Source organism: Macaca nemestrina, chromosome 6, assembly GCF_043159975.1.
Source record: "Macaca nemestrina isolate mMacNem1 chromosome 6, mMacNem.hap1, whole genome shotgun sequence".
Lineage (NCBI taxonomy): Eukaryota > Metazoa > Chordata > Mammalia > Primates > Cercopithecidae > Macaca > Macaca nemestrina.
In genome coordinates, this window is record NC_092130.1 from 180,725,533 (window position 1) to 180,732,500 (window position 6,968).

The following is a 6,968-nucleotide window of genomic DNA, read 5'->3' on the forward strand; positions in this document are numbered from 1 at the left end:
GCGGGCATGCACCCCTCTCAGAAAAGCCCCCCAGCCCCTCAGGCACTGAGCCGTGACCCTCTCCCCAGGAAGGAGGGGTGGGGCCGAGGCACTGCCACCACCTGGAGCCGCGTCTTCAGCCACCTGGCAGGAGCTGCGCCTGCACGTGGCACCCGTGAACTCCAGCATCTTTCTCTGACCTCCCAGGCACTTGGCATCTTCCAGGGCTGCTGCCTCCTGAGCCCACGCGATATGGTTTGGATGTTTGTCCCCGCAAATCTCATGTTGAAATGGAATTGTCAGTGCTGGAGGTGGGGGCTGGAGGAGGTGTTTGGATTACAGGAGTGGGTGCCTCATGAATGGCATGGGTCATCCCGTTGGTGACGAGTGAGTTCTCACTCTGGTAGTTCTGGTAGTTTAAAAGTGTGTGGTGGCCGGGTGCAGTGGCTCACACCTGTAATCCCAGCACTTTGGGCGACTGAGACGAGTGGATCATTTGAGGTCAGGAGTTCAAGACCAGCCTGGCCAACATGGCAAAACCCTGTCTTGACTAAAAACACAAAAATAATTAGCTGGGTGTGGTGGTGTGCACCTGTTATCCCAGCTACTTGGGGGACTGAGGCAGGAGAATTGTGGAACCTGGGAGACAGAGGTTGCAGTGAGCTGAGATCATGCCACTGCACTCCAGCCTGGGCAACAGAGTGACACTCCATCTCAATTTCTTTTTTAAAAAAGTGTGAGGTGCGAGGTGCCTCCCCCCTCTGACTTGCTCCCCCTCTCAAAATGTGAGGCACCTCCCCCCTCTGACTTGCTCTCCTCTCACAATGTGAGGCACCTCCCCCCTCTGACTTGCTCTCCTCTCACAATGTGAGGCACCTCCCCCCTCTGACTTGCTCTCCTCTCACAATGTGAGGCACCTCCCCCCTCTGACTTGCTCTCCTCTCACAATGTGAGGCACCTCCCCCCTCTGACTTGCTCTCCTCTCACAATGTGAGGCGCCTCCCCCCTCTGACTTGCTCTCCTCTCACAATGTGAGGCGCCTCCCCCCTCTGACTTGCTCCCCCTCTCACAATGTGAGGCGCCTCCCCCCTCTGACTTGCTCTCCTCTCACAATGTGAGGCGCCTCCCCCCTCTGACTTGCTCTCCTCTCACAATGTGAGGCGCCTCCCCCCTCTGACTTGCTCCCCCTCTCACAATGTGAGGCGCCTCCCCCCTCTGACTTGCTCCCCCTCTCACAATGTGAGGCGCCTCCCCCCTCTGACTTGCTCTCCTCTCACAATGTGAGGCACCTCCCCCCTCTGACTTGCTCTCCTCTCACAATGTGAGGCACCTCCCCCTCTGACTTGCTCTCCTCTCAAAATGTGAGGTGCCTCCCCCCTCTGACTTGCTCTGCCTCTCACAATGAGAGCTGTCTCCTCCCTCTGACTTGCCCCCCTCTCACAACGCCATGCATCTGCTCCCCCTTTACCTTCCACCACAATTGGAAACTTCCTGAGGCCTCATCAGAAGCAGATCCTGGCACTATACTTCATGTACAGCCTACAAAACCGTGAGCCAATTAAACCTCTTTTCTTTATAAATTACCCAGTCTCAGGTTTTCTTTATAGCAATGCAAGAACGGCCTAGTACACCGCCTCTGCCTCTCTTTCCGCCATCTGCTGTTAAACACAGGTTGATCAGGACCAGCGGCCAGCATCAGATATAACCTGGCGTCCTCTGCCAAGTCCCAGGCTTACCCCACTATGGCTTGGGGACCTGCAGCTGCTTGCTCCTCATCTCTGAGGCTTCGGGGAGCCCAGAGCTCAGAGTCCCTTAGGGCCAGGGCGGAGTGTTGCCTGGGGGCCACCAGCCTCAGGAAGCCCAAGGCCTCCTCCAAGCAGGAGTTCTCTCACAGCCAGAGCCGCCCCACCCCATATGGCCCAGTGACCGTCACTCAAAGCTCACCTTTTCCTTGAGCCTCTGGTCAGCCGACAAGCCCTGACTGCTCCCTGGCCACTGGCCCCTGGCCACGTCCCCCCTCCCACCCCCCACCCCCCTGCTGACCAAGCTGCACCGCCTCAACCCCGCAGGGTCCAGGGCCACTTTGGCTGCCACTGGGTGCATTCCATTGGGCGGAGCTTTGTCGCTGAGGCCGGGGCTCAGCATCACAGCCTCTGTCGGATCCTGCAGGCAGTGGACATGGAGGGTCCTCACTGTGAGGATCCCAGGCTCTGGGGGCCCAGATACAGGTTTCCGGCTGGGCACACACTGGGGTGAGCAGGCTCCCTGGCTGTGTGGCCATGAACAAGCCCATCTCCGAACTCCAGTCTTCACATCTCTAAAAAGTAAAAATAAGAGGGCCCTCGAGGGGACTGGCAGTTCCCAGCCCTCTTGGGCCTTGCCCATTTCTGGTGTAGAGGATGGAGGCATCTGTTACAGCTCAGACTGGTGAGAAGCAAGCATGAGGCTACGGTGGCATTTTGGGGTAAAGTTTAGATTTTCCAGAAGAAGAAACAAGTGTAAGTGGCACATACCCTGTCCCCCTTCTGCTTTGCGCTGAACAGAGCTGTGATGTCTGAAACTGCAGCAGCCGCCTTGGGATGATGAAGGCAAAGAAAATTGGCATCACAGAGGTGCCCAACCTGGGCTCCAAACCAAGGCCACTGCTGCTAGGCCTGGACTGCGGCTAAGAGAAAGAAAACACGACAGCTGAGTGACTGTTGTGCCCAATGCCTTCCTGTGGACCCTGGCATCTGCCGAGGTGGTGGGCACAGCATAGGTGGCACAGGCACATGTGAAGGTGCCTGTAAGAAGGCCTGGAAGGAGGCTGTGCCTGCCCAGCCGAGGGACCCCCTTTCTCCATGGGGAGATAGAGCCCCAGGAGGGGGCAGGAGCTGGAGCATGGGAGTGGCTGGAGCTGCGGAGGGGAGCTCTGGAGGACCCCACCTTCCCAGGGCTTGGACAGAGGGAGCCAGCTGCTGGGGACGTCCCTCTATCTGCTTGGACGGGGGAGCCAGCTGCTGGGGACATCCTTCTGTCTGCTCAGACAGAGAGTGCTGGCTGCTGGGGACATCCCTCTGTCTGCCCGGTGTCCAGCCTGGCCTGAGTCCAGGTCCGAGCAGTCTGTGTGGATGAAGGAGCCGGTCGGGGTGGGGAACAAACAAAAGCCTGAAGTGTAATCAGCTGGCTTCACGGCTACGGTGAGCGCGCGGGCCTCCTGCCTCCTGGTAGTCAGCACCGAGACTGCTGGAGCCAGCCTTGTCCTTAGAGGCAGCACCAGGAGAATGAAGTGCGGGTGAGAGGGGACCTTTGCTGCCCAGAGGCACGCGGTGTATTGGCTGCAGGTTCGTGCTCCCGCAGGAGTCACAGGTGGAAGCCCAACCCCAGTGCTGCGGCGTGTGGAGTAGGGCCCTCCCAGTGGGATCAGTGCCCTCATAGGAGAGAGTTGCCCTCCCCTTGCTCTGTTGCACCAGGAAACGAGGAAGGGCCCTCACCAGGAGGCCAGTCAGCTGGTGCCCGGATCTCTGGCTTCCACTCCAGAGTTGGCGGGAAACCTGTGCCTGCAGCTCAGGTCGCCCGCGTGTGATTTTCTGCTACGGCCACCTGAGCTGATTAAGACCTTCCCTCAAATCTGTGCAAAACCCCAGCGCTTTGAATGTCACCTATGAGGCAAAAGCTGTGATAAACGCAGGGATCTTGAGAGGTGCTTTTCCTGGGTCATCGGGGGGTGGGGGGGGTCTAAATGCAATCATGCGTGTCCTTGTAAGAGACAGAAGAGAGACACAGAGAAGAGGCACAGAGGAGCCAGCCGTGGAGAGATACAGCAGAAGCTGGAGGCAACGGGAGGATCCTGGCCCGGAGCCTCCAGAGGGAGTGGGGGCCGTGTCCCAGAAGCGTGAGGGTCCTGCGTGTTGTTCTCAGCCCCTAAAGCTGGGGTAACTTGTTCCAGCAATCACGGGAAACTGACACGTCCCAAACACAGCCTGGCGAGAACATAGGGCTGAGACATCGTCTCCGTCACACCCCAACACACAAAGACTGACTGTGACGGGTGCTGCGCGTCTCACCCAGAGCTCCGAAGGCATTTAGTTGAGTCCTGTTCTGACCTGAGGCCTGGCGCCTGGAGAGCCTTGTCCAGAACCGTCATGGAGTCCTGGGTCCTCGCTCCCCTCGGGAGCTGTGCGCTGGCCTGCACCTGGACAGAGCGGGAGACACCAGCCTCCACTGCCAGGAAGGCCCAGGGTGCTCAGGGACCAAGAGGCAGGACACGGCCGCTCCCAGGGTCCTCGGGACGTCTGTGCGGCCTTCGCTACTTGAGCCCTGAGGCGCCATCTCCATGTGCCCTTCGGGCTGGTCCAGGAGGAGGCCCTGCGGCGGCCACAGACTTGGGGGACAAAGCCCCAGGAACTCAGAACCTTGTGGGTTTTGGAAGAGGAGCCATGCAGCAAGGTCTTGACGCCTGCAAGGAGCTGAATGGGGAGCTGTGCTAGGAAGGGAGCGCAGCAGACCCAGTACTCAAATGCTGATGCTACAAAACACACCACGGGTTCTCCGAGCCGTAGGGATCGGGGCAGTGCTCTCCACAGACCGGAGCTGCAGGAGCTCGGTGGTGGCCAGCAGGCATGTCCCCGGCAGGTGCCGCGAGGGTGCCATCTCAGCCGAGAACCACCAGGCTCCGTGCCCATCTCACAGGGAGTGAAGGAGGCGGAGGGAGCCCCGGACTCACTGGGTTCTGACCCAGACCCTTCTTTTCTGCAGGGCGGAGTCTTCCTCCAAGAGAAGCCCAGGCCTGCGTTTGGGAGACCCAGGGACACCCAGGGCCGTCGCCTGCCCCTCTCTGGGGCTCCCAGGGGAGACTTCACGCAGTGCCCAGTGTCCTCCCGCTGGGATCTTCTTGCCCCTGAGGGGCGTCCATGTCCCCCAGCACCCCAAGGAAGAGAATGAGCTGTCTTTGGTGAGTGCTGTGCTATTTTCTGTCCTTATTTCACCCAGAACTCAATCCCTGCAAATGAATTTTGTCAAAGGCCCCTTTTCAGTATCAAGGAGCAGGAAGCAATATCCTTTAAAAACCGATTGGCCATACATTTCTGCTCATTAAATAAATATTTTTACTTTGGACCCGATTGATTTTTCAGACGCGCAGAACAATGGGACTGGCTCACCTGTGTGCGGCTGGGAGCCTCCCTCCTCCCTGGGGTCCTTTGAAGTCACAGTGAGGCGGCCACACCTGGTGCACAGGTGGAGCCCGGCCGATAGGCACCTGAATTCTCACCAACTTCACAGAGTGTTCAGAAATAGGCTCTCACTCGGCCAACACGTCCCCTTCCTGGATCACTGGGGTGGGGTGCAAGGCATGGCATGCACCAGGGAGAAAAACGCCGAAGGGTGAAAACCAGCGGAGAGTGGGCCGAGAAAGGCTCCCCCACAAGCAGGTCAAGGCGAGAACCTGCAGTTCCACCACACCCGCCAGCCCCCGCCCAGGCAATCTCCCTGCTCTAGCATCTCAGCCTCAGCCTCTGATCCCTGACCGCCTTGCTCCCTGGTATCCAGAGCGAGGCCGGGACTCAGGGAGGGCCACGCCGATCACTTCTGTAAGGGAGGCTCTGTTCAGTCAGTCCTTCAACAAGCATGAATCCAGAGCCACAGGCACTGCTGGTCCCATCCCAGGTGCTGGTCACGGAGTGGAGAAAGCTTGAGGGCCATGGTGTCTACTGAGAGGGCAGATGACAAACCAGGAGCATGAGTCACAGCACACACTGGTGCAGCTGCAGGGAACTGGGCAGAGCCTGGCCAGGCACATGGGGCAGGCGGCTGCGGCCCTAACGCAGTGCTGGGCGCCACAGACCTTGTCAGAAGGTGTCTGAGCAGAGACATTTATTTGGTTTCATTATCATATAGAACAGAATAGAAAACTCAGACATGAAGCTGCACACCTATGCCCATCTGATCTTTGACAAGACCAACAAAAACAAGCCGCAGGGAAAGGACTCCCTGTCCGAGAGATGGTGCTGGGATAACCAGCTCAGTCACAGGCAGAAGAAGGAAACTGGACTCTTACCCTTCCCCATAGACAAAAATCAACTCTAGATGGATTAAAGACTCAAATGCAAGATGTCAAACTATAAACATCCTGAAAGACAACCTAGGAAATGCTCTTCTTGACGTTGGCGTTGGCAAAGAACTCTGGCTATGTCCCCAAAAGCAACTGCAACAAAAACAAAAAGACAAGTGAGACCTAATTAAATGAAAGAGCTTTTGCACAGCAGAGGAAACTGCCAGCAGAGGAAACAGACCCCTACAGAATGGGAGAAAATATTTGCAAACTATGCATCTGACAAAGGCCTAATATCCAGCATCTATAGGAAACTTAAATCGACAAGCAAAAAACAACCCCATTAAAAAATAAGCAAAGGACGGGAACAGATACTTCTCCAAAGAAGACATACAAGTGACCAACAAGTATAAGAAAAAATTCTCATTATCAGAGAAATGCAAATCAAAACCCCAATGAGATGCCAGCTTAGCAGTCAGAATGGCGATTATTACAAAGTCAAAAAACAACAGATGCTGGTGAAGCCAAAGAAAAAAGGTGATGCTCACACACTGCTGGTGGGAATGTAAATTAGCCCAGGCCTGTGGAGAGCAGTCTGAAGATTCCTCAAAGATCTTAAAACAGAGCTACTGCTCAACCTAGCAATCCCATTACTGGGTATATACCCAAAAGAAAATAAAGGATTCTACCAAAATGACACATATGTTCATCACAGTGTTATTCACAATAGGAAGACATGGAGCCGACCCAGGTGCCCATCAATAGTAGACGACTACATAAAGAAAACGTGGTAGGTATACACCGTGGAGTACCGCGCAGTCATGCAAAGGATGAAAACGTGATAGGCATACACCATGGAGTGCCGCGCAGCCACAGCCATGCCAAGGATGAAAACGTGGTAGGTATACACTGTGGAGTGCCGCGCAGCCATGCAAAGGATGAAAACGTGGTAGGTATA

General features: G+C 56.4%; 1 pseudogene; it reads left to right on the top strand.

Annotated features, from left to right (window-relative positions):
- The first annotated feature begins 4,294 nt into the window (after nucleotides 1-4,294).
- Nucleotides 4,295-4,976, top strand: LOC112423404 (uncharacterized; annotated as a pseudogene).
- Nucleotides 4,977-6,968: the final 1,992 nt, after the last annotated feature.